This window comes from Aythya marila, assembly GCF_965140915.1.
Source record: "Aythya marila genome assembly, chromosome: Z".
Classification (NCBI taxonomy): Eukaryota; Metazoa; Chordata; class Aves; order Anseriformes; family Anatidae; genus Aythya; species Aythya marila.
In genome coordinates, this window is record NC_139080.1 from 7,527,105 (window position 1) to 7,553,540 (window position 26,436).

Sequence of the window (26,436 nt, forward strand, 5' to 3'; positions counted from 1 at the left end):
TGCACAGGCAGTGCTCTTGGTGACCAGGAACAGAGTCCTGTCATGTGAAGAGAAATGTGTGTGACGGCAAGTGCATTGCTACATCCCGGGGCTGTGCAGGTGTGGGATGGGGGTGATGCTCATGTGAGAGGTGGCACAACCATGGTGCCAGGGAAGGGAGCATGAAAAATCATTGCATGAGCAGAAGGCAGAAGAAAGTTCTGCCTCAGCCATTCTTCCCCTGTATCAGGCCCTAGATGTGGGGTGGAGACCTTAGTCCCTCACAAACTGCACTGCCTTACTTATGTTTTGTTTCACATCTTTTGGGTGTGACATGTCTGTCTCTGACACTGTGGAAAGCTCTTGCAGTTGGTATGCTTGCCTGGGTATTTTTAGCAGTTGCTTTGCATTATAAATCCTTCTGGCTTTAACACTGCTGGGTGGACTTGGTATAATTTACCTTTGGTTTAACAAGAAATAGGAGCTGACTCAGGGATTAAGGCGTGTCAAGTCAACACAAATAAAAAATAAAGCAGGGGAGGATTAGTCAGAGATGAATGCAACACAAGAGCTGAGTGTTAATTGTGAGAATGGTGCAGGGGAAGAGGAAATGAAACCTCCTTTATTCCTCTGCCCCTGAAGGCACAACTCGTGTTTTGGGGTCAGCACTGGCAATACATCCTGTTGGGATGTGTCTCTAGTTTGCAGGGATTGCAGCCCTTCCTGCACAGCTTGTTTATTGCTCAGGTTTTTGAGTTGCATCTCTTAGCTCAGGAAGTTCGTGCTTTGGTTCCTAGATGGCAGGCAAGGTGGCAGCCCTCCACTACATCTCATGGTGCACAGTTGCTGTGCAGTGTGGGTGTGAGCAGATGCTGGCTGCTGAAAGGATGCATTGGGAGAGGTTTTATTTGACATGGATTTCCTACTGGAGCAGCACGATTGCCCTTACAGACTCCAAAAAAAACTTAAAATATTTTTAGTGCTTCAAACTTCTCCATGCAAATCTGCGGCTGCTAGGGAGGATGCTGTTGAACAAACATAGATGCTCTGTAAATATAGGTTGCTATCAGTTTATGTGAGAGGGAAGTATCGATGGCTGCAAGGCAATAGTGATGTGGTAGCACTGAAAAAAATCTGGGGGAGAGAGGGGGGGATGGTCTTCCCTGGCCACTCACTGCTTTTTTACAAAATAAAAGAACCTGAGGATTTCAACACATCAACTAATTTTAAACCTTCTCGTTACTGATGGTGAAAAGGGTTATTCTGTTTAAACTGCTGGGGTTCATACTTTTGCAATACAGTAAAGGCTCAGAGCTTTATCTTTCAATGAGCATAGGGTAAAGTTACATTGTGGTGTTATCTACTGTTTAGCATAGAATCTGTATGTGTATATAGTTGGAGGAAAGCAACTATCAGACCCTTTAGGCTTTCATGTTGCTCTGTTTTATATCCCCCCACTTCCTGGCCAGTGTCAGGCTTTGGACAGAAGATAACAGACGTAAAGATGCCTCAGTATTTTTTATCCTCTTTGCTCATGTACTACCTGTGACCTGCCCTTGTCAGGAGTAAACAGCTATAACAGACCTTGAAACAATAAATTTCATAGCCTCCGGTTGTTTTTCTATGAATTATTGTCTTCATTGAAAATCTATATTTCCCTTCAATTCTTTTTCTACTGACAAGAAGATGTGAGGATTAATTTAGAAGGAGATAATGAGTGGTTGTATGTGCACATGGACATGTACACGTTCTCTCAAGGTAGTGTAAAAATTGTGATTAGCTGTTTAGATTAGTTATGCCTCAAATTTATAATCAAAATTAGATGTTTGCAGTGCTAGTCACAGCATTTCCATATAAAAGCAAAACACTGCTCCTACCACTGTCAACTGGTAGAAACCTCTGATTAAAAAGAGCTGAGGAAGGTAAGGATGATGGAGTGAGGGCTGCAAAATGCATTAAAGTCAGTACAGGACAATTGGGTTGGATGTTGCATCCCTTTGTTGTGAGTGTTGTGTTGCAGACCAGGAGTGGCATTGCTTCATGCTGCTTGTGTGAAGTCCTAGCAAACACCAGGGTGAACATGAAGAAAGATGTAGTTGCCAGACTTCTAAGCTCTATTCTGTGAACACTGAAGCATGAGTTGCTGTGCACCAGGTCACAATGGAGCAGGTATCTGCAGTTTGGACTTGTGTGGCTATGATGCAGGGCCAGGTAGGTCCTATGTCATAGTCGAAATACTGTTTTCATGAAGGCTGTGTTTCTAAATTCCCTACACCATGTATCTGAGTGGGATGGCACTGTGTGAGCCTGAGGTGCCCTCACAGGGTTAAAGACAACTGCCATCCTTTTTGTTAATTCATTTAATTCCTCTCCTGGGTTAAATCCAGCCCTGCTGCTTAAAACCATCTCCTCTGGTAGTATGCACGAGCCTCAGGGAATGCATTGCTAAGATGCCTTCAGAGACTTTTTTTTTCTTTTTCTATTTTTAATTCATTTTCTGTAAGAAAAGCAAAGAATGAGTGGAAATATTTGATTTCCCCTTCCACCCCGCACCCCATGGTGCCAAGAAGAGAGAGGAGAAGGGTTGATGCTAGTGCCAATGGAATAGGAAGCCCCTATCATTGTGCTTGAAGACTAAACCAATGAAATTCTCAGTCATACAAAATGCTTTATATCTGATCTTTCAGTGTAAATGTCATAGAAAGAAAGGATCTCTCTGATATTTCAAGGAGCAGCAAAGTCTGTGATGACATGCTGGTATCAAGATTTGCATATTTATTATAGATAAGCTGTCAAAATGTATGTTGTCAATTTCACCTTATACTCAGAATTTAATGATGCACATAAAGGACAGAAAATCTTTAATATTAATATTAATATGATTTTAGATTATAAGACTTCATTGCGGATATCAATCACCTAACCCTTAAGGACATGTCACTCAAGTTGATATAGTTTATAGAAAATTAATGTAATCCATTCTTTATGATCTATTGCAGGATCAGGGGTTTCAGGAGGTGGAATGGGGGTGTAGGCAGAGGGCTGACTTGTTAGTTTGCTATGCTTCCTTAGGTACATTAAGTTCCTTGAGTATGTTAACTCTTGCTGACCTGGGACATGTTTGTCTTTCCTGCAACTGTTTAGGCATTGTACAAACTCTAACTCTAAGGAGAGTTTCCTGTTTTGTTGATGGGTTGTGTCAGTGCTTGCATGAGCAGTTTGTGTTTAAGTAACAAGACCTATTCTTGGAGAAATATTTTGCTTCCACTTCCTACTGAATAGTTGTAGAGGGGATGGGCATTACAGCTTTCAAGTGTCTGAAGAGGAAAAGTGTTCAGGAGAGTAGCTGAGCAGTGTAAGCACCTCCTGTAACTGGAGGTAGCTGCAGGATTGTGGCCTGTAAAAAAAAAAAAAAAAAAAAAAAAAAAAAAAAAAAAGCTGAGATTTTTCTTAAATTCATCTCTTAATAAATTATGGAAAAGTTACTAGTGCTTGCAGGAAAGCCTTACAAATGCAAGGCTTGCCTCTCTCATCTCTTCCTGGTCTTGCAGAAGGTCCACTAATTCAAAACACCAGTAAATTGACCTTCTGCCCATGAAAATGAGATGTAACAAGTTGCCAGATGGTATTCAGAGAATGAAGATCAAGATTTAGGTCTCTTACTAGGATGTGGGGTATGTCTTATTGCAACCTATTGCGGTTGATGACAGTAGTTCCAGTAGATATTGCATACAAAAACAACTTCTTAAACCTATTTTAAGTTTCTTCCTTTGAGCAGGAAGGTTGGTTGAAACTGTTGCTAGCACTCCCTTGCAGCTCTCCTATGACTGAAGGAAATAACTTGGTTAAAATGGTATCAGACTAGTTCCAAGTTTTGTCAGGGGGAGAAGTTCAATGCCCTAACAACACTGTTCCTCCTGGTGTACTGCTGGAAAATAGCTCTGTCCTCTTGCTCCTTTGTTGGCTTTGTGGTCGGACTGTAACTGTGGTGGGGCATGGCATCTTTCATGGAACCATGCAGTGCCCTATTTCTTGTTCCCCATCCCTACTGTAGTGCAGCGTGCTGACTTCCTTCTGCAGCTCCTTCACCTGCTGCCTGACTCCATCAGAGCACACCTTGCACAGGTGGAGCTCACACCCTCTTCCACACAGGAGTGTGGGCTGTGGATTTTCCAGCCCTGAACAGCACCTTCCCTGAGAGGAAGATCTGTCTAGTGGTGACCTCCACTTGTTCCATGCTGGGGAGATATAGTTTGGCTGCTGCAGACTGCAGCCAACACCTGATCTTGCCCACTGTGCTCCTAACAATTTCAGGGCACATCTGTCAGGCCTCCTAATTTCCTTCAGATCTCAGCCTGCTGGCTATATTTGGACAAGCAACAGCTGAGTGATGGCACCCTAGGAGCAGAAAATGGCTGTGCACACCCTGGTGGCAGCCATGGTATGGGGACAACTCTAGCTGCTTCCCTCTATGTGGCCCAGGCCTTGTGTTCAACCCGGTCCTCTCCCACCTGCTTTCTTGTGCTCAGTCCCCTTTTGGAGGGAAACAATAGACACTATGCATCTCTGGGACCCTAGGATGCAAAGCTGGATAACGTCCACCTTTTACCTTCCCCGTGTGAGCTGTGAGTTCTTTGAGGGAGCATCCCTGAGTTCTGCCCCTGCAATGGGACGGTGGAGAAGGAGCTGCCAGCAGGGCAGCGTGATGCAGAAGTTCAAGCCTGAAGTGAAGATGGCACAGCTCTTTCCTCTTTCCACATCATAATACCTGCAGCAGACAGGTAGGGGAGCTCTTATATTCAGCATGTGGAAGTACTTGAAAACCCTGGCTATGAAGACTGGATCAATGTAGTTAGTTATTGCTGGGTTTTATAGACAAACATACTCTTATGTCTGAGAAAGGCAGTCTGCACTGGTTCAATAAATCAAAATAAAAAAGGCAGGTAGGAATAAGGGAGGGAGGGTAGAGGTGAGGATGGCTTGAAAAAAAAAAAAAAAAAAAAAAGAAACACCTGCGGAGTAGTGCTTTAAAAACACTTTCCTATCATCATGGCTTTTGATGGAGCTGAGTTTCCACAGATCCTGTGTTAGCATCATGGTTTGTTGTCCGATACTGGGTTGGGGTGGAGGCATGGTGTTGCATATTGTTGCATTCACCTAAGTGAATTGATAGATGAGCATGTTGAGGATGTTTCCTTCTTTCAAATACAACCAATGCTTTAGTAGTACAGCCTCCTCTGCGCCTTGGCAAAATGCTGAATTGGGAGATCTTCCCAACGTGCCTCTAGAGCAACTGTGAAAACAATAAACTTCACATTGCCTTATTTAGACTGCCGTTTACTTCTTCTTTATTTCATTTCTCCTCCCTGCCCCTTTTCTCCTGTTTTTGCATATTTAGGCCACTTACTCATCTGTGTCACTCTCTATTTCCTGTAGGCCTCCTGCATAGTAGTGTAAGCAACGAAATAACCTAATCAGCCATGTGCTTTTTCTTGCCTTGTGCATTTTCTCCTAGTTGTATCTGTTTATCTCCCTGTCTCCAATATCTGCTTTTATCTATTAGTATGTCTACTTTCCCATGTTTTATCCGTTAATACCTCTTGTTCAGCTGAGGATAAACTCAGTAATAATTGCACTATAAAATGAAGAGTACACTACATGTCTCTTATTGCTCTGGGGTCTGTTAATTGGAATTTATAAAGTTCAATAAACAGTAATCCAATAAGACCTAAACTCTTATTCATTTATCTTAGAGGTAATATCCAGGCTGCCAGCAGCAAGCTGGAAGTGGCTGAGCCGCAAGCCTTGGTCGCACATGCAGAATGGATTTGTCTTTTTACCTCTGTAGCAGGTATGTGCAACCTTGAGTCTCCCAGCAGCCGTATCTCCTTGGTGGATCCTGATGGTGGGAGATGTTTTTGTCTGTCTGGGATGCTTTGGAGGAATGCAGTAATAAGTCACTTGTGTGAAGTGGGAGATACTGTTTTCCCTTGTGTCTGGGCCTGGCTAGCAGATCCACATGGAGCTACTCAGGCCTGTAACTACAGGCATTCTTCCCCTTTTCTGTTGGACACTGTTAACTTAGAGGTATTCAAAATGCAACTTTTTCCAACCTCTGGATTCTGCCTTCTTGTGTGTTATTTATCTACTGATAGTATCCATTCCTTTCACTTATGCCTAAAGCATTGTTTATGAATAACAGTGGGTATTACTGACTGGTTTTCAAAACAGCCTGTGTTTTAGTGGATGTTCAGAACACCAGGAAGCTGAATTTTTTTCAGCACTGAGTTGCGAAATCTGCGCATACAAATAGTGGGTTCTTTGCAATCCACTATGGTTCCAGCCAGTGTCTGAATACAGAAGTCACTGATAAGGCACTGGCCCTAAAGCTGTTGGGGAGCACAATACAGATATGGGGTAAAATAGGGCCATATTTTAGTGCTTCTTATTGACTAATATGGGGCAGGTTTCATAGCCCTGCATTTTCATAGCAAACAATTAAGTGTTGTGTAATACAATCCCAGTGGATGTTGTACCAAATATATCTTGGTGATCATGCAATTTAAATGGCAGTATATTGACTGGACAGGATAAATAGATAACATGATACCTGATTATTGGATCAGTGCATCAGTTTGGGAGCAAAAAACAGTAGGAGTTTAAAATGTTTTACAGGGGATGCTGGGAATTGTAGGCAAATCGCAGGAGGCCTCTGGCTGAGTTGCTATAAGCCTTTTAAAGAGTAGTAAGACTGTTAGCTGAAAAATAGAGGAAAAAAATCTGCCAGACAACCATTTCTGAAAGTTTTCTCGTTTTCCCTAAAATAATTTCGGTCTTTCAAGCTGAGTATCTAGACAAACATGTCTAGAAAACCCCTTTGAAAAAAAGCATTTTTATCAAAGTATTTCCCCAGAAACCTCTGGTAAACCTTTCCAGAATGCAGAAGTGTCTTTGATCCTGGTAAGTGGTTGTTGTAGGGCTGATAGAGGATTCCTAGACTAGAGGTTACATGGATGAGATGAAGGTTGGGAGTCTCATTGTTTTCTAGCTCTTCTGCAGCTTCAAGCAAGACAATGCTAGCCCTTCACTAGAAAAATGAGCCTAATGCTGGTAGCTTCCATTATTAGAAGTGCCCCTAACGTTTCTGCATTATTGGGTTACCTAGATGCTCAAAAAAAATTTTGATATTGATCCCATGGCATTTCCACCTCTGCTTCTGGAGGCTGGATTTCTCCTGGACATGCCTATTTGTGTCTTGAAATGGGTTAATATCACCCTTTGACGATTTTAAAGTAGTGATATTATGGCAGTAGTTTCTGCATCATTACCTATACACTGAGGAGCTTGGTATGTTCATTTGTACTTCCTTTAAAATAGGTCTTGTTTATTCTTAGCTGTTTCCCTAGTCTAAGCTTATCTCACTTGACATGCTCACCTTTGTTTGACTCCTGGAGTAGTTACTCATGACATGTTGGCTGAAAATGGCCAAGATGTTAGGTATCTCTTGAATCCTGATTTCAGAAAGGGTAGATGAGGTACTGAGAAATAAAAAGGTGATCAAGCAATGAAAAGGGTGTTTTTTCTATGGAACACCTAAAGTTAGGGTGTACTCTGTCTGGAAATTAGATGAGTGTTATGGGACTGTGATCACAGTCTATAAGATCCAAAATGCTTTGAAGAAGGAGAGCAGAGAACAGTCATCCCTGTTGCCTCACAGCTTTATTTAATGCCTTTTTCTTCTTGCAATATTAAATGAATAGTTAAAAAGCAACAGTAATTCCTCATGAAGTGGGTAGTTAAAGAATACTGTTCTCTGCTGCAGCATAATGGGGTTGGCAGGAGTTCTACAACAAAGTGTCTGGGCAAATATTCAGGTAACCCCACTCAAGGGTTTTTAGTCCCAGGCTGCTACCTTGGGGTCAGCAAGTCTTTTGAGATGCAGATAGCTAGACGTTAAGAGTATACTATGGAGACAGAATGCATATTTGCGCGGTTCTTGTGCTTTTTCACTTAATAGCCATTACTGACCACTGCCAGAGATGGGATACTGGGATAAATGGTCATTGGGCCTGAGCCGGCAGGCTGTGGTTATAGACAGAAAGGTCTCAGGAGGGCAGTTTGCATTCACTGGCTGCATAAATAACTTTGGGCCATCACGTGCTGTTCTGAGAGCCTCAGCCATGCATCTAAAGTGAAGTGGGATGAAGCTCTGTCTCAGGGTCTATTCTAGGCAAGCAAAAACTGAAAATGTAGTGTTGAATGGCAAATGTTCTCCAAAACCCTGCAGTGATGTTGGGTAAGGCAGTATATTAGGTGCTCTTTTTCTTTCGCTGCTATTGTAATGGAAAACTATTTACTGAAGAAAACTGGACTTAACTGAATATATCCTTAGTTTATTGCAATGTGACAACTGTAGCAATATCTTCGGTCCTTTCATACTTCACTGTAGTAACAGCTTAATATTAAGTGTTAGAACAACATATGTCCCTGATCTAAGAATATTAGCTTTTTTATATCTGTGGAAAAAAAAAAAAATGCAGGTTTTGTGGTGAGGAGAGAAAAGGAAACTCAATGTGAGCAACTTTAGTACAAAAATGGACAAAATCCTACCCTTGATTCAAAGTTTCAAAGGAGTAAAGTGAAGGCTCGTTATGACCTGTTCTGTCAAATGAAGCACAGCAGTTGTTCAGAGGTAATACCCCTATATATTATCATACTTAAAAACAGGCAATGTCATAAACTTTTTGAAGCACTTAACATACTACAGGAGCTGTGCAGACTGGTGAAGTCACTAGTTAACGACTTTAAATCATGTGGAGCTGCCAGTGCTGTATTCTTTTCTGATGTATTCAAGGTGACCTGCCATTATTACTATAATTATTTTTTTTTTTCATGTAGGAAAATGCATCTGCTCTAGGGTGGTGCGTAATGGCTTTTTAACAGTCTTGGGGCAGTGTTTCTTAGCTAGTAGTGAAGGACGCATAGCCTGCCAGGAAAAGAATGGGGTGTTGACCATCAGCATGGCATTTATATCTTTTTGTTTCAGTAATGTGGGAGGGTGAGGAAAGGTTTTGGTTTCATCAAAACTGTAAAGTGTTGGTTCAACCTGAAGACAGACAGGGCTGTGGTACCTTCCCCCAGAGTCTTTACAGTCAGAGTGACAGAAGGAACACTACTCCTGAAAGAAGGGTTTGAGATGCCAGAAGCAATGCTGGCCCCTGTGGGCTTTACTTTTTCTCAAAGATGATACTTCCAGGAATAGAGATTGAGATTTCCCTATCTTACTTTTAAATAGGTGCCTAAAGTTAGACTTTCAAGGCTATATATAGGCACCTAAGTGTGTGGCCTGACTTTCAGAGATGGCAAATACACAGCAGATCCCACTGAAATCAATGGGGGCATCTCTGAGCTCAGCAGTTCTGAAAAATCATGCCACTCTTCTAGTGGGAGCATTGATTTCTAGTTCCCATAATGTGTCACAGTAAGATATGCCAGGACTGGTGTTGTACAGAGCTCAGTGTTTCAAACAGGAGCTCCTCTCCTGCTTGTTCTAATCCTGGCATGCTACTTTGCACCAATCCATCCCCAAAGCTCTCTCCATCTCTGAGCTGCTTTACTGCTTCGCTGACCATGTCAAAGGTTCTCTTTGTTCCTTCAGAAGTCTCTTGCAGCCTGGTTAATGTCACTTAGTGTTTGGCCACAGTGTTTGTTTTGAACCAGATTAATTAGGCTTTCTCTGACTGGTGTTTTAAGAGCTTCATGATGCAAGTGTTCTGATTATTGTCTCTGAATGTGTTTCTTGGACAATCTTTAGCAATGCTTGTGGTGTGGTGTTTTGTTGCTAATTGCTGTGATTTGTTGAGGCGTAGGACAGCTGACTGATTTCACTGAGCTAGGGCAGGAGGGAAAATGGGAAATTTTATTCTGAGTGGGAAAACAAGCAGGAAACAAACAAAGTTCTAATGAGATTTTCTCTTACATAGCAATTATTTAAAGACAAACCAAAGGATCTATTTGAAAACCAAACAAAAATGGTGTGAAGTATTAAACACAACAAGAGACCTTACCAAAGAAACATAGCTGCACTCTGCAGTTACATTAAGGGAGAGGGGTGCCTTTACTGGGAGCTCAGTGCACTTAAGCTGGGGCATCTAATACTTCTTAATGCTATTATCTTCCAAATTGTCTCTTAGCAAAACAAATTTTCAAGAAGATTTTTTTATGAACATTTTTTAAAAGCTCCAGTGACTTCTAAAAGTGTAGCTAAAGATTTAGATCATGGCAGTCCTGTTGTCCTTTGCAAAGTTTAAGTGACTCTTTAAAATTGTCCTTCTTATTCCTTTGTCTATTTTGAATGCATTGCTTTAAAGATTCTATGTTTACCTTTTGACTTCTCTTCCTTGCAAAGATCAGATGATTAAAACTGTGCCTGAATCTGGAGATTCAGCTCCAAAAAAATGTCTTTTTTTTCCTCAATTTCCATGAACAAAGAGGGATCTCATCTGACGTGTTTTCTCTTTGTAGATCAATATTCTCTTTAATATCTGAAAACTGATGGCATTTGGCCGCAGATTTGGGATATAATCTGGATTATAGTACAGAGAAGTTGGTGGGAACAGTGCTATTTATGGAGTACTGGGATAGAGCAAGGCTTTCTTCCAAACACTGAGGAAAGCAAATCTTGTATGTTCCAGCTGCTGATAGTCATAGTGATTACATTCATAATATAATAGATACAGACATGGAGCTGGATATCCAGTGTCCAGAACTTCAATTTGGCAGATTGCTGTGTATTAGCAGCTTTTTAATTTTGGTCATATTGTTGTCTGCTTGATGTATGTAAATTTGATAGCGTGCATCCTTCTCACTCTGTGCTAGCTCAAGGCTGCTGCCAGTGTGATCAGGGTGATATACTGCAATGATGTTCTGAGAGGGATACTATCATGGATATCAGTGCTTTTTGGCCAGTCAGCAGTTCTTGGGGTTGCTGGTACTGGCTTCTTGCCTCAGCTCTGTCTTTTTGACTTGTGAAATCCCAGCTTCATTCAGAAATGGTCATGCAACAGCCATTGTCTGGGAAGTTGAAGCACATTGTGTGAGAACTGCTTGATTTTGAGCAAGCCAAAATTGTTTTGTGGGTGTCCTCTTTGACAATGTGGAAGATTCTTCTGTTTGTGAGGAAGAACAGACAATGTTTAGCTACGGACTTTCACACCACCCAGTACACATTAAGAGAAGGAATGGAAAACAGGAATCTTGTCCTTTTAGTTGAATGTTTTTGTCACTGTATAAACAATGTTATACTAGCTTGCAAATTCACCCCTTTCAGCAAAAAAAAAAAAAAAAAAAAAAAAAAAAAAGTGCTTCCTCTTCAAGCTCCCTCTAGTGTTACCAGGTACCTGTCACATACTGACCACTGCTCAGGTATGGATTGTTACACTGGAACAGCTGGTAAATGTCATCTCTGCTTTGTGGGGTTTTGATTCTGGAAGAAATTCCAGTGGTATTATTTGTGTGTGTGCAGGGAATACAGTGCCAGCCCCTTTCCCTTGCCTTCTCTGCACACCTGCATGAAACTCACCCTACCCATAACCAGATAATCTGCAACTCAAATCTCTTTTGTGTATCTGGAACAAATTGTGCTGGCTGTTTGCCATGCAGTGAAATCACAGTTTTTCATTACACTCTCAGAAGCCTTAATTAGTGAATAAGGCAGCTGTATGCTCTCAAAAATACATCTATCAGTACAAACTGCTGCCTGATGGTCCAGAATAAAACATGCCAATTTTTTTCTTGTGCTTTCAGTTCTCTTGGAGCTCACGGGCAGGTAACTGGAGGAGCGTACAGGATTTCGTTACCTTCATGATGTATGTTCATTGCCAACAATGAAAAAAGACAAAATGGGTATTTACACTGTCTGATTAGGATGATCTGTCTCTGTATTGCATGTACTTTTTTTTCTCTTTTAGTTATTTACTCGTTACTTGTAATTCTTGGTTTTGTTAACCCTGCCTACCTAGATGAAAACTTTTCTGATCTTCACCCATCAGTTTCTCTCTGCTGTTTGTCAGGAGATTGAAAAAATCACACTTGTCTTGATCCCTAAAGACAGTGGGGCTCTGGGGTGGCTTTAATGTGTCATAGGGAACTGGCCAAAATGTACTATTTTCAATTAAAAAAAAAAAAGTGCTGCTCTGTTTCTTTAAATGGTTGTTGAGCTTTTTGTATCAATTTGTGTCCCTATCACCACTGCTACCACAAATTACTGTCTTTTTTTTTGTTGTTGTTCCTAGAGCTTTTGATGGAGTTCTCCATTCTCCAAGCAACCTCAGAAATGAGTGTGTGGGTACCTTTTCCACTTCTGGGGGAAAAATAGTCCTCTTCCCTCTCCCAATTTTGCAGTATTTTTGTAGAAAAATTCTACTAGCTTTGAATCTGAGCTGCTCAAACATCCATGGCGTTTTATCCTCCTGATTTCCCTGTGGGGTGATGAAATGCAGTGCTTGTTTTACAGAAGGGCAAATAAAAACTGCCTGTCACCTAGGAGCTTGTGGCTAAGCTGGGAGTAGAACCCTTACCTTCCACATCAGGCAGCATAGCATTTGTCTCGTGTAGTGCTTGACTGGCACAGCTTCAAGGAGGGAGAAGCTTGGTTTAGGATGGTATCAAGGGGATGCAAATTTACATCAATTCCTCTCATCTCCCTTTGCTGGGAAACTACCTAATGATGTGAACTCAAAGAAAGTGACAAAGCCCAAAGGAGAGGTCTAGAACTGGTAGAGATTTCAAAGGTTTATCTGAAGAACTGGAAGGGTGGGGAGACATCAGTGATATTGTGAGCACTTTGCCTTGTGGTGTTTTCTACAGTGAAGGCCAAAACATCCTGTTTGAGAGGCAGGAGGGGAAAAAAATGTTTTTAGGAGGGTAGGGGCTGATATGTGGTGAAATTACAGCCTGATCTTGCTGCATATCTGCACCAGAAGTATACCTGCTCACTATCTCTTTTTCCCCTTTATACCCTGAGATGATCAAGAGGACCCCTGCTTACTTGCTCATCTAGATCACTTCTGATCTGCCTTCAACAAAATTCTAATACAAATCTTGACCTCCTGGGGCAGTCTCAGTACAAGATAAAAGGGTGAAACAGGTCTATCTGTGCCATGCTGTAGTCATCTGGAGAAGACTTGAGGTTCAGCCTATGGGTCTTGCAAGCTTTAGCTGGTGGGGTACATCTCTTAGCTTGTCTGCACCTCAATTTTTCTATCCTTTTGGAGATGTGTAGGTAGAAGGAAGATCCCTGAGAGATACTAATAACAAGATATTTCGGCCTTTTTTTCTTTGTATTTATGTTAACTGAATATGTTCCTGGCAACTTCTAACTCAAATACTTGCAAAGCCTGGGAAACTTGATGTTCTTTTGTAATACATGTACAATGCAGGTAGAAAGATATCCAGGATCTCCAGTTGAACAAAACATCCTAAACTAGATCTTTGTTTTATCTCATTTCTCATCTTTCTGCTTTCTGACCAGTAGTGTGAGGTTTTGGCTGTGGTACAAACAAAAAGCTTTGGTAGTCAACAGGGCTGATAAATGGAGAACATTGTTTATTGTGTTCTTTCTAACAAAATAAATGGTAAATTAAATTCGGCTCTTCCTCATTCTCATGTGGAAGTAATACTGCCTTCTGCTCTGTTTTTCTCTCCCTCTAGACTAGTAGCATCTCTCAGGTGTAATGTTTCTGGAGGTTTTCAGTGGTGCTGGGAAGAGATCTGCAAGTAGACTGCATGGACTACTATTTTGTATACAAATGTGATCTTCCTTGTGCCTGGGGAAAAAAAAAAAAAAAAAAAAAAAAAAAAAAAAAAAAAAAAAAATTAGGATTATTCATGGTGATGTTAGTACTATTAATTGCTGTTTTAATAGCCTATGGGAAATGAGTAAGAGTATGTATCTTACTACTTCTGGTGAGCCGAGGGACACCACAAAGAAACACTTGGCAGCTGCAGTGGTTTCTGCAGCTTGGCGTGTCCATGGCGTGTTCATCTGACCTCAGAATGATCTCCGGCTGTGGTAAGAGCTGGAGGAAATATGCTGCCTTCCCCTGCTAAGGGGGTGAGTGGATGAGTTGGACAGCAGTCTGACCCTGATGGAGGTGAGTAACATATACAGCTTTGCTGCTTTTCTCTTGGTTCACCTTGGACAAGTCGCTTCTTATTCCTCCAAGCCTGTCACTCTCACTGGCAAATGGAGTAAAGATACTGACCTCTTTAAGTGCTTTGAGATTTACTGATGAGAATGCTGTCCAAGAGCAAGGTAGGATTAACATGGTAGTTAGAGCTATGGCTGCCTCTGCCTCTTTTCTGAATAAACAGGATGTCATTCTCTCAGGTTGTCAATCCAGTAACTGTCAGTTGTCAGAAGCACTAAATTCAGATGCAGAGGTGCTAGGGTCAAACGAAGGGGGTGGTGGGAAAATGAGAGAAATTATTTGTGTGGAGAGGGAAGGTGAGTGGTGGGGAGAAAAGTGTTTGAACTTCATAGACTACTTCTTCCCTATTTCTGAGGAATGGAATTGCTTTGCATGTAGATTTGAACTGCTAGCTCCCAGCAAAATGCATTAGCTGCAAGAGAAGCAAAAACATATATTATGGAGCAGCACTTTCTGTAATTTTTTTTTGAAGCACACATTTGTAAACACATCTAAAATTAGTGTTCAGCATCAGAACAATGAGTACTAGCTCTTCATATTCTCTGCTCTTAGATTTTGACATTTTTTCCCCTCTCTGGGTCACAATCTAAGCGTGTATGTGTGTATGATTTATTTATATTTTTTAAAAGGAACTTTATATATTTCCATCTGTTCCAATTAAACTGAATGGAACAATTTTTGTAAGTAAAGGGAGAAAGGGGAGGAAAAGAAAGGAGTAAAGTTAAGAAAATGGCCTAAAACACAAACCTTGAATGGAAGAGGAAGAAATATTTGTTGCTTAGCACCGAGATGAATAATATTCTTTGTGCTAAAATCAGGAAGCAAAATTCTCATGTGTGTGTCCCTTTTTCCTCCCTAAAATCAGTTCCAGCCATTAGCAAGGAATTTAGGTTAAAAGGCTCCAGTGCAGTAGGACCTGGATGTAGCATTGCTTGAGTGTCAGATAGCACTTTCAGAAATGGAGAATGCTCTTGGTGTTAGAGCCCACCCTAAATCACCTCTCAGTGTTTCAAGTGAGCTGATAGACACTAACGAGAGGGAAGTTTGTAGTCATCCTGAAGAAGATGCTGACCAGAAGTCCCTTCCAACCTTAGCCAGCCTGGTTCCATGATGATGTGTCCAGTCAGGTCAGTGTACTTGTTCTGCTGGGTTTGAGGGCATTTAGTTTTTCTCCTTGTCTCAGTGACTCACTAAATCCCCTTGGTCCTGTGGAAGTTCCTGTCCAGAAACTTTTTATTTTATGGAGAAATATCTAAAAACTGTGCAGTCCACTTGGCTTGTTAAGTGACAATGACAGTACTCTGAAAGGAAGCCTGCTTTTATTTATTTTTTTCCCTCCAGGCTGTGTTTTTTATATATTGAAAGCTTTTAAGTAGTTGTGATGAAAAACTTTTGTCTTAAGGCTTTTTAACTGCTGTGTAGCTCCACTGACAGGTGAGCTGAGGTTTCCAGAGCTGGCAGTGACTTCTCTGCAACTCTCCCTCTGGTTTGACAGCCTAAGCAGGCAGGTGAGTGCTGAGCAGGGGTGAGGACTGCTCCCATTGTGTTTTTCCTCATGGGTCTTGCCTCGTGGTGTGGTGCTAGTGTGCCAGACCCACCATTTGGCTGAGGAAGAAGCCTCTGTGTTGAGTTCTCCAGCTCAGCCCTCATCTCTCCAGAAGCATGACCAGGACCCCCCTGCTTCATGGTGGTGGGAACCCCTGTGCTTTTGAGGTCTGTAGCCCACTCCCTCTTCCCCTCCATTCCCATCAGAGTTTTGTTGCTATAGAGACAGTAATTACTCCAGGAGGCTTCTAGGCTCTGCTGAAGCTCCCATCAGTCTCGCCTCCCACCTGGGGAGTTTCTGACATTGAGTTAAAGGTCAAGTCTTCATGTAAATGTTTTCCTTTCCAAAATGAAATATTTTACCTATTTTGGGTGACTGTGGTGGCAGCACAGAAAACAATTTGTCAAATCACTTATAAAACCAGAGCTGGGACACTTAAATTCTATTCCCTTCAGGTATGTGGGTGTAGGGGTGGAAATGAGCAGCATCGTAAGTCGCATTTTAGTCTACATTGAACACTTGCTTTCCCTGCACTGAACACTGAGCGTGTGCTTTGTTGCTCACTTCCATCCCACTCCCGCCAGCTTTTCAGAGCTTCTTGTTCTCATTAATTTGTTGTTTGCTCTTCTGCCTACATGTAAAAGCTGGGATGAAATCATTTTTATTGATGTTAGTCATAGGCTGACACAGCCCTGGAAAGGACCCCCTGGGTCACTGAGTCTGCCCCCCTGCTATTGCAGGCGACCACGTCATTTAATTCCTTTCATAAGCTACCTGTTAAGAGCCAGAACAATCTCTTTTTAACTGATTGTGAGGAAGGAGGTGGGGGGAGAAAAAATCCTCAATCCCTGATGTTTCTAACAGAGGAGTGCAAAGAAATAGAGATGTAGTGTTACAGCACTTAAAATAAGGTGGAAGACATGGCTCCCTTGATTTCCCTTCTTGAATTACCTGACACTGTCATCTGCACCTAGGCGTTATTTGGAGGTGCAATCCACTGGTGCTGAAACACCAATCCTTTCTCAGAAAAAGGGCTGTGCATGTTCAAAGATGGTCTGCAGAGACTCTTGTGACCAAGTTCAGCTTCTGGGTATGTCTGGGACTGCTCCTAAGTCATCCCAGACAAATCACCTTCTTGTTGTGGTCTGTTCTACCAGTCCAGCTGGATTTCACGTTTCCTGTAGCTTTTCAGGAAGGGGAAGGCAGGAAGAAGTAAAGTTGTGATGACTGTTGGAAGAAACAACTCTGCTGAGCAGTCCTCCATGCAAGTTGCTGCCTGTGCACTGTGCTGCTGACACAAGTGACACTGAGGGTGGCTGTGTGCTTGTCAGATGAAGATTGGAAAGCAGCAAGTGTTATTTATGAAGGCTTGGCATGCAGTTAAGTGTGAAGTGATGAAAAGCGTGGTGGATCACTGCACTGGTGCACTTGACTTGTGCATCAGGCACATATCTATGCAAGTTCACGTCCAGTTCAAAGCTAGTCCTGAAAGTATAAAAAATGGCAGCACTCCCAGCTACAGCACTGTCAGTGTCAGATGATGCCATGGGGTTTTGCTCTTGATGCCTTTCAGAGCTTCTCAGCAAAGTACACAACTGTAATTAGTTGACAAGCAGGCTGTGAGAAAACTCGGGGCTTTCATGATACCCTTGCGTTTCTCCGGCACCTTTGATCCTGAAGTGCTTTGCAAAAGTGTGTGTACATACAGAGAGAACCTTTAGCCTTGGCATTGACATTCAGCCACTGCTGGGGAGATGTGCAATAGCTGTTCAAACAAACAGCAGTGTTGCCCGGCAGCTGCAGTGCATGCTGAAGAAGGAAGCAGCAATGCATTGAAGCAGTAAAGGAGTTTTGGGGTGGGTAACTCAGATGAGTTGAATGCTTCACTCATGAGAAAAAATAAGATAGAAGGGATTTTTCAGAGTTTGTGTGCTGTATCTAAACCTGCTTTGAACTAGGAAGCTTATGATCAGGAAAGGTAATTCTGAAGGATCAAGTGTACTTGACTAGTATCTTTGAGACAGTAACTCAAAGAACAGAGGGCTTTTTTTAACAGCTAAAACATGGGGCAGGGTAAGCTCAGCCAGCAAGTTGAGCTGCTGGAAAAGATGAGGCAGTTTGCAAAACACGTCAAGATTTGTCTGCATAGAGAGTCAGCAGATCCAGCATTGGCTGAATTTCCAATGGAGAGGATTGATGATGGGAAAGAAAACCCTAAAAGAACAACTTTTCAAGTTGTTTTTGTAAGTGGGACTCCCTACTGCCCTATTTGCTCTCACTTCTAAATTAAGGCTTTCCTTTTTTTTTTTTTTTTTTTTTTTATACCCACCAGAACTTTTAGTTGCAGCTCACCTTGCCTAAACAAGCTTTCTCCTGAAGGTGTGCTCTCCCAGTTTGTGTTCTGGGTGGAAACAGATATGGTACGAAACATAGTTAAATAAAGTGCTAATGTATTACTTGAAGTCAAAGTGTGGTCTGGCCTGCAGATCACTTTATGTCATAAGAAGGTCATGTTACCAGAAGTCAGGGTGTGCTGGTCCAGTCACTCAGGTTTTGTGCTTAGCAGTCAGGGACAAGCTATCTGACCTCATGCTGCTTTGCAAATTGGAGCTGTCAAGGCTGTCTGTGGATGCAGTAGCTATGCATTCACTCCCCACAACCTCAGTCTTGTGTGTGAGCCTTCACATTGTCTCTATGCCTTGGTTTCGCTGTCTAGCAATTGGAACTTCTTGCATTGCCAGCATGCTCTGAGGAGAGAAAAAGGACTTTAGTCATGAACAAATGTTTCCATAGACTTGTACTGCTGACGGAGAGCATCCTGTAGCTCAGGTGAGAAGACCTGCAGTTTTGGAGCAGAAAGATGAGCTCAATCCCTGTCATCAGTGCCTGCACGAAGGATGAGACGCAGCATTAGTTAAAGGCCTGAACTCTGCTTCAGCACAGTAATGCTAGTTATTGCTACAGGGATCTTGCTCTTTGGGGAGGTGGGTGCAGAAGTAGCTCGTGACTTTGCCCAGATCCAGAGGATGTAATCAACAGCAGTGCTGGCTTGGAGACTTTTAGGTTCCCAGAGCTGTGCTCTGAAACCTTGGTCTCTCCCTAAACACAGTGTAAAGTCATTGGACTGGACACAATATTAAACTCTCCTGCTTCGCAAACTGTGATCTTCTCTGTTGTGTAGAGCCACAGCGCACCGCAGCAGCAGGCTGCTGTGTAGTAAATTCATTGTGTATTGTGCAAGGGACCATTAGTTAGCTTATTATTAATACATGTGTGGGCTTTAATATACTGGTACTGTATCTGTCAGCATCTCTACCAGGTTTGCTTTTGTCCTTTGTGTTTTCCCTAAACAAGCTTATACAATTAGTTTCTTCTTGTTTCCTAAATTATTTTTGCTGGTCCTAATTATTTCACACTCCATATAAAAGAGTTATTGGGGTGGGTAATGGGAGGCGAGGGATCACCTCACCATTGCTCTGCAGGCAGTGTGATGTTAAGGCAATTTGGATTTGTTTTTGTACTTATATTTGGTTGGCTGCTTGAGAAAAAGGGGAAAATTGGAATCTGTTTTTGGAGGTCAGGGTTTGGGGCTTTTTGGTAAGAATAAGACCACAGGTCCTGTTACTCTTTTTGCCTGTGGAGGACACGTGTTGAAATAGGCTTAGAATAAATCACTGGTACTTCCTGAAGAGATTGTTCCTGTCTAAGAATGTGGAGTTTTTTTCCTAATTTCTATTCCTGTATAGACCATACTCATATTTTCCTATATCTAGATATGTGTCAGTAGCATTTCCAAACACCCCTGGCTATTTTCCTCATGGATGGAAGAAAAGCAGGCTTCTGTTGAACAATGTGCAGGTAGCTAACGGAGGAGGAACAGGTGAGGAAGGGGTAGGTAAGTCGGGGTTTGCAGCTGGGTGCTTAAAACACATCTAGAATTCCTGGTTGCTGAGGATTCAGCCCCTCAAATATTGTTTGAGCTTGCATGGGCCAAATATTTCTTATTTATCAGATGTAGATGCAGCCTGTTAACTACCTTGGTGGGGATTCAGCATGCAGACTGGCGGTGGAGCATGTGGAGGGCTTGGGCACAGAGTGCGCCGCTGAAGCAAAGGCGGTGCCTTCTGCCCATCCAGGGTGGCTTATTCCTGCCCCTTGCCAGGCGTACCTGTGCTTGAAAATTTCTACCAGAACTGCAGTAGCAGCTGTGCTGTCCAAAGCTCTAAGGTAAACAAGGCCTCCAGTACAGTCATTGCCAAGTCATGCTTGGATTGCGGTGGTTAAATGCTCAAACACCATCTGCTTATATACTCTTGCTGCCTTCCACAAAGCAGCCCCCTTGCTAATGTTTGCTTTCTGGTGGAGACAAAGCTACAAAGTGCAGCCTGTTTGCCCATTCTTCACAGGTCAGGTTAGATCCAGTGCATGAATCTCTGTTTTGACAGCCATTAGCATCACAAAGATCATTACTAAAAGTTTGAGGGGCCTTTCCTCAGTTGACCCTTCCCTTCCAGTGATTGCATCCTCACTTTTTTTTTCCTAACCAAATATGGAAAGACCCTTAGAAAAATAAAAATCTAGTTACTGGGAGGTGGGTTCTGAATTTGGGTGGTCATCACATGGAAGTGGGGATGAAAGTAAACAGGGAGAAACCTAAACATTACAGAAGTCAGAAAAGTATGCTAACTGAATCTTATAGATCTTTTTTTTTTTTTTTTTTTTTTTTTTTTTTTTTTTTAAATCATGGCAGTTTTCTGGGGGGGAGGGCTTGATAAAGGGGATATAGTCTACCTGTCTGCTCAAACCACTGTTGAGTGCTGTGGGGAAGTTTCCCCACTAGCACGGGGATGGTTTGTGTTAGGTTGCAGGGCCCTTCCTCAATAAAACTCATGTCCCCAGTGTAAGGCTTGCAAAAACAGCCAAAAATCTCTTTAACCAAAATATCAGTTTATCATGAGGCACTGCTGTTTTTAAGCTCTTCCCAGCTTTGAAAAATTATGACTGAGTGTAAAGCATAGATGTATTTATATTTTTTCCATCTCTTTTGGTAAGTTGTAGGGGCTGGAGGAAGCCTCATCAATTCAATGTATGTTCCATTAGAAAGTTCTTGGGATTAGATCAGGTTAATGAAAGGAATAAATAGGGCTTTGACATGTTGTTTGGTTTTACAGGACTGTATTGTTTTATGGTGTTTTATGAGAAGCACTTATACTACTCTTCAGGCGAGAGATTATTGTGCCTTTTATAAAAAATAAAAGAAAACCTATTCTTTCTTTTTCTTTCTGTTGCTAAGTAGATGCTATGTTTGTTTGCAGTCATCATTTCTCAGTAGAAATGCTATGTTCTGGAGCACTGCCTGGAAAGAAATGGCTTCAGAGAACAGATCTCAGAGGCAAAAGTGGTACTGGGGTGGGAGGTATCCAGATGTTGAGCAACCAACATTGTCTTGGAGTAGAGAGATCCTCTTGGAGAGGTGGTAAATGAGATGTATCCAAAGGAATACCCCCAAGCCCCAGAAACTGCCCTCACCCCCCATTTTGATGCGTTTCTCTGATGCTTTCTTCCTTCTTTAGCATTCGAGTGTCTCAAATGAGAACAAACATTCTAGCATCAGACCTCTGGCCCTGCAGAGAACATCTGTAGTGATGTCAGTGTTCAATTTCAGTAAGTTAAGCTGAAGTACTGAAGGGTTATAAGTCACTCTTCCAGAGCTGGTCCTTTAGTAGCCTGTTTAAAATGGGACAGCTTTAATTTGCTTTAAGGGGTCAGAGCTGGGCATCCCAAATCATCAGGGGCTGCTTGTTAAGCTGCTTTGCCAATCAACATGGTACTGTTCTGTTGGGGTTTTATCTTTTCTCTTAGGATTTTAAATGAAGATGTGGTAAAAATGTGAAATTGCATTTCGGGCTTTCTCTTGCTGCCTTAATGTCCATCTCAGCTGCTACGTCCTGGTGTTCATATCTAGTGACACCAGTGTGTTAACATCGCTTCCACTTTCTAGAATCACAGAATCATCTAGGTTGGAAAAGACCTCCAAGATCATAGAGTCCAACCTCTGACCTAACACTAAGAAATCCTCTACTAAACCATATCACTAAGCTCTGCATCTAAATATCTTTTAAAGACCTCCAGGGATGGTGACTCCACCACTTACCTGGGCAGCCTATTCCAATGCCTAACAACCCTCTCAGTAAAGAAGTTCTTCCTAACATCCAACCTAAACCTCCCCTGGCACAACTTTAGCCCATTCCCCCTCATCCTGTCACCAGGCACATGGGAGAATAGATCACCCTCCACCTCCCTACTGCCTCCTTTAAGGTACCTGTAGAATGCAATAAGGTCTCCTCTTCTCCAGACTGAACAATCCCAGCTCCCCGTAAGACTTGTAAGCCACTCCTTGTAAGACTTGTTCTCCAGAACCCTCGCCAGCTTTGTTGCCCTTCTCTGGACGTGTTCGAGCACCTCAATGTCCTTCTTGCAGCAAGGGACCAAAACTGAACACAGCACTCGAGGTGAGGCCTCACCAGAGCCGAGTACAGGGGGACAATCACTTCCCTAGCCCTGCTGGCCACACTGCTTCTTATACAAGCCAGGATGCTCTTGGCTTTCTTGGCCACTTGAGAACACTGCTGGCTCATATTCAGCTGACTATCCACCATCACTCCCAGGTCCCTCTCTGCCAGGCAGCTTTCCAATCACTCATCTCCCAGCCTGTAGTGCTGCTTGGGGTTGTTGTGCTCCAGGTGAAGGACCCGGCACTTGGCCTTGTTGAACTTCAAACAGTTGGCCTCAGCCCATCGGTGCAGCCTATCCAGATCCTCCTGCAGAGCCTTCCTACCCTCAAGCAGATTGACACATGCACCTAACTTGGTGTCGTCTGCAAACTTACTGAGGGTGCACTCAATCCTCTCATCCAGATCATCGATAAAGATATTAAAGAGGACTGGCCGCAGTACTGAGCCCTGGGGGACTCCACTAGTGACCGGCCTCCAACTGGATTTGACTCCATTCACCACAACTCTTTGGGCCTGGCTATCCAGCCAGTTTCTAACCCAACGAAGCGTATGCCAGTCCAAGCCATGAGCAGCCATTTTCTTGAGGAGAATGCTGTGGGAAACGGTGTCAAAAGCCTTCCTGGAGTCAAGGTAGACCACATCCACAGCCTTTCCCTCATCCACCGAGCATGTCACTTTGTCATAGAAGAAGATCAGGTTCGTCAAGCAGGGCCTGCCTTTCATAAACCCATCCTGACTGGACCTGATCACCTGGTTGCCCTGCAAGTGGCACACGATGACACTCAAGATAATCTGTTCCATGAGCTTCCCTGGCACTGAGATCAAACTAACAGGCCTACAGTTTCCCAGGTCTACCTTCCAGCCTTTTTTTATAGATGGGCATCACACCTGCTAGCCACCAGTTGACATTGTTGTGTCCCCTCTTTTCCCCTATAATAGTAGTTCCCAAGCACTTGGTTTAACATACTAATCCTTCCAGCACAACGCAGATATGCAGGAGTTGCTGTTCTCAGATGGGAGGCAAAGCGAAAGAAACAAAGGAATGTGCCCATACCACACACAGCTTGGGGGATGTGTGGAATTGAACAGTGTCCTCCCATAACCTCAGCTTTCTCTGAGACCCTGTGTTATTGTCCTAGGCTGTCACTGTTTTTGTGATAGGGACAAATGTCTGTTAGGCCTGTGTGACCCACTTATGCTTCTGACCTACTGAAGCTTTGAGTACAGACCTTTCCTCAGATGCAAAAGGCCAGTGCACTTGCACATGAAATCTCTTCTCATTCTCTCATTCACCTTTAATATTTTGTTGTTAATGGATCATGCTAAAACGGATTAGCCATTTCAATTTACATTCTGCTGCTTTCTGCATTTAACATTCTCACTGTAAGTGATGAATTATTGACTATTTAAATGCAACTACAAATAGCCTGAAAGAGAATGACTGCTTTACCATTTGCAATGCTGAATTTGTGCAGCACAGGTCAAGGTTTTTCTTCTTGCTTTTTTGGTTACCTGTCCATTGATGGACTGTTTTTTCCTCCTATCCCAGTACCCCACAATGGTGCACAGTCTGGTCTTTAACAGCCCAGGAGGAGGCCCCAGGGTTAAATATTGTTAAGCATGTGAAATTTAACCTATATTATTGATATTGGGCTCAGACCAAAGTGTCTGCAAAGTGGCTTAAAAGGAAGAGTTCATTATAGAATAAAGCACTTTGGCAGAAGACCAGCTACACATGCCCTTAAAATTGCTCCTGGTTCCCCCTCCATATTTAAATACACATAACTACTGAATCTTCTATTGTTCAGAAACCGAGATCTGTACTTTGAAAGTTGAGAGGGATCTGGCTGCAAGACAGGGTACTGTTATTTAGGATCTGACACACTGTCCTCCTGAGTAGTGGTAGAAATACAGTGGTGCTCAGATAGCAGTTTCCCCGGGGCTGGAGTAGACTCATAGCAATGCAGAGGACAGACGTGAAAGCATCAAGAATAAGAGCAATGGTGAGTGCAGAGGCTTCAGGCACAGGAGTTTTATAGACCATAGCAAGACTCCAGATCCTCCCTGGAAGAAGGAAAGAGTCATCCTTACTCTGAAGTCTGCAAATGGTTAGTATGAGGCAGTAAATCAGCTCTTTGTGATGTATGCATAGGTGCATCATGCAACTCCATGGTGGAAACCAAGATGCTTGTTTCTGGTTGTGTTTTTCTTGTGTGTGTGAATTGGGAGACCTGGATTTGGTTTTGAGGTTAATAGTAAAGTGGTCTGATAATGGTCCAGTTCTCTTACCTGTAGGTGATAATGTGGGAGGAACTGGGCAACCTCTTGCTGTAGGTATGTGGAGTCTCTAATGTGTTAACCAGTATTTTTGTAATTTTGATGTAGGTAACTTCTGCAGTATGTTTCTTCAGCTGGAGAGAGGGGAATCTTTTAAGCCATTAAATAGAGGAATCTCTAAGCTCTCTTCTATCCAGCCACTTGAAATAATTCTTCCTTTCTGGAGTTCTGCTCCCACAGTTTTCCTCTAAGCTGTGTGCTATGGGAGACCACTCATCTCTGGAAAGCAGCCACCAGCAAGAGGGAGCCTCAGCTTGGGTGGGCAGGAAACAAACATTTCTATAAAAGTAAGTAGTAGAAGAGGTAGGATGACAGTAAGAGGCAGGTATGTGTTGGTGTGGTGTAGGTAAGATTTCACCCTCCAGTGTATTCAGCCACTTACAACAGCTATCCTAGAACAAATCACTGTGTCACATTGCACCTCTTGTGCATCTTCTGCTTTTGGAAGATCTGTGTAAGAAGTGGGAGGAAGGATAGAGTGGACATGCACATTAGTATGCCCAATGAACTTTTCACTTTCTTATGGCCTTGTAAAATGAGTAATGCATAAATGCATGTTTAATTTGAAATGGGTTTTTATAAGAGTCCTGAATAATGGGAATTGGGGTTCTTGGGATGTGAGGATAAGGGAGGGAAGGAAGATGATGTTTGTGCTGGTCAGAGGAGCGTGAGCTGTTTAGCTATTTGGTGAGTTCTTTAAGGCAGTGCTCCTTCTCTGTTCTGATCCTGGCATATGTACTTGAGAAACAAAGCCTGGTTAGAGCAAGAGGTGCCTGCTGGGCTGCTGTGGCCCTGAACAGAGTTTTCAGATGGCTGAATGTGACCTAGCAGCTTGGCTCCTCTTTCTACCAGTGATCTTTCTACCAGTGATGTTTGGTGCTCTGAAGAGCGCCTCTCAAGAGTTATTCAAATGTCTCAAATAAAAGAAACTACATAAGTGTTAAGCATTAGTGTTTCTGTATAATGTTGCATATCTGTACTTGTGCATGGATTTATATTCCTGGAGTGTCATGCACATAAATTCACAAGCATTCAACATGACACAGTACTATTAATAATAACCACATAGGTTTGTGTAAGGTCTCCTGTCTAAGGAGATCAAAACACTTAAAGCTTTTGGCATGTACATGGGAATCTGATGTGGAAGTTAGAGAGGAGTTGAAGGACTTCGAAATAACTGGATTTCATCTCCAGCAAAGTTGCTTTTAAATTAAAGGAATCACCAATAAAAGTTAGTGTTTCTTGGACCCCAATGTAGTCAGGTAGTCTGAAAACAAGAAGATATGGGGAAAGATTTAAGAAAATGTTTTTGTGTTTAGACTTTTTAATGTTTTAACTTATTGTTTGATGTAGTAGTGCACCATCAGAAATTGGTGGGCCTATTGAATTAGGTACAAAAATTCTAAAATAGATGCATAAAAGGAAGAGTCAAGGAAAAGACTATTCACAGACATCACTCAAAATGCGAGGCGATACAACAGTGCGTATATTACAATAGGCTATAAATAAACTCTTGTTGCTGCATGTTGGGATTTAGTCTAAACTATATCAAGCAATAGTTAAAAATGAAGGTGAGAATTATCTTCATGGATAGACTCCTTCTGGAAAAGGAAGTAGAGATGCTGATATCTGCTGGAGAAGGGAATCATTATTTTCAAGAAACATGCTGGCAGAAATGACTCAGTTCTGCAGATTTTCCTTTATTGCTTGCTTTCGAAAAATCTAGGTTCCTTTGGTAATGGAGACCTTATTTTAAGAATTTTTAGAGTTGTGAGAAAAGAAAAATGACAGACCTTCAAATCTTTTTGGGCCTTTCAGAGTGTGAAGCGTGATTTTTAGCATATGGCTA

General features: G+C 42.3%; 1 protein-coding gene across 14 annotated transcripts in view; it reads left to right on the forward strand.

The window, feature by feature from the left end:
• CELF4 (CUGBP Elav-like family member 4) overlaps positions 1 to 26,436 on the forward strand; it is a gene marked incomplete at both ends in the record, with an annotated part of 674,262 nt that overhangs the window by 43,010 nt on the left and 604,816 nt on the right. The window lies entirely within an intron of this gene.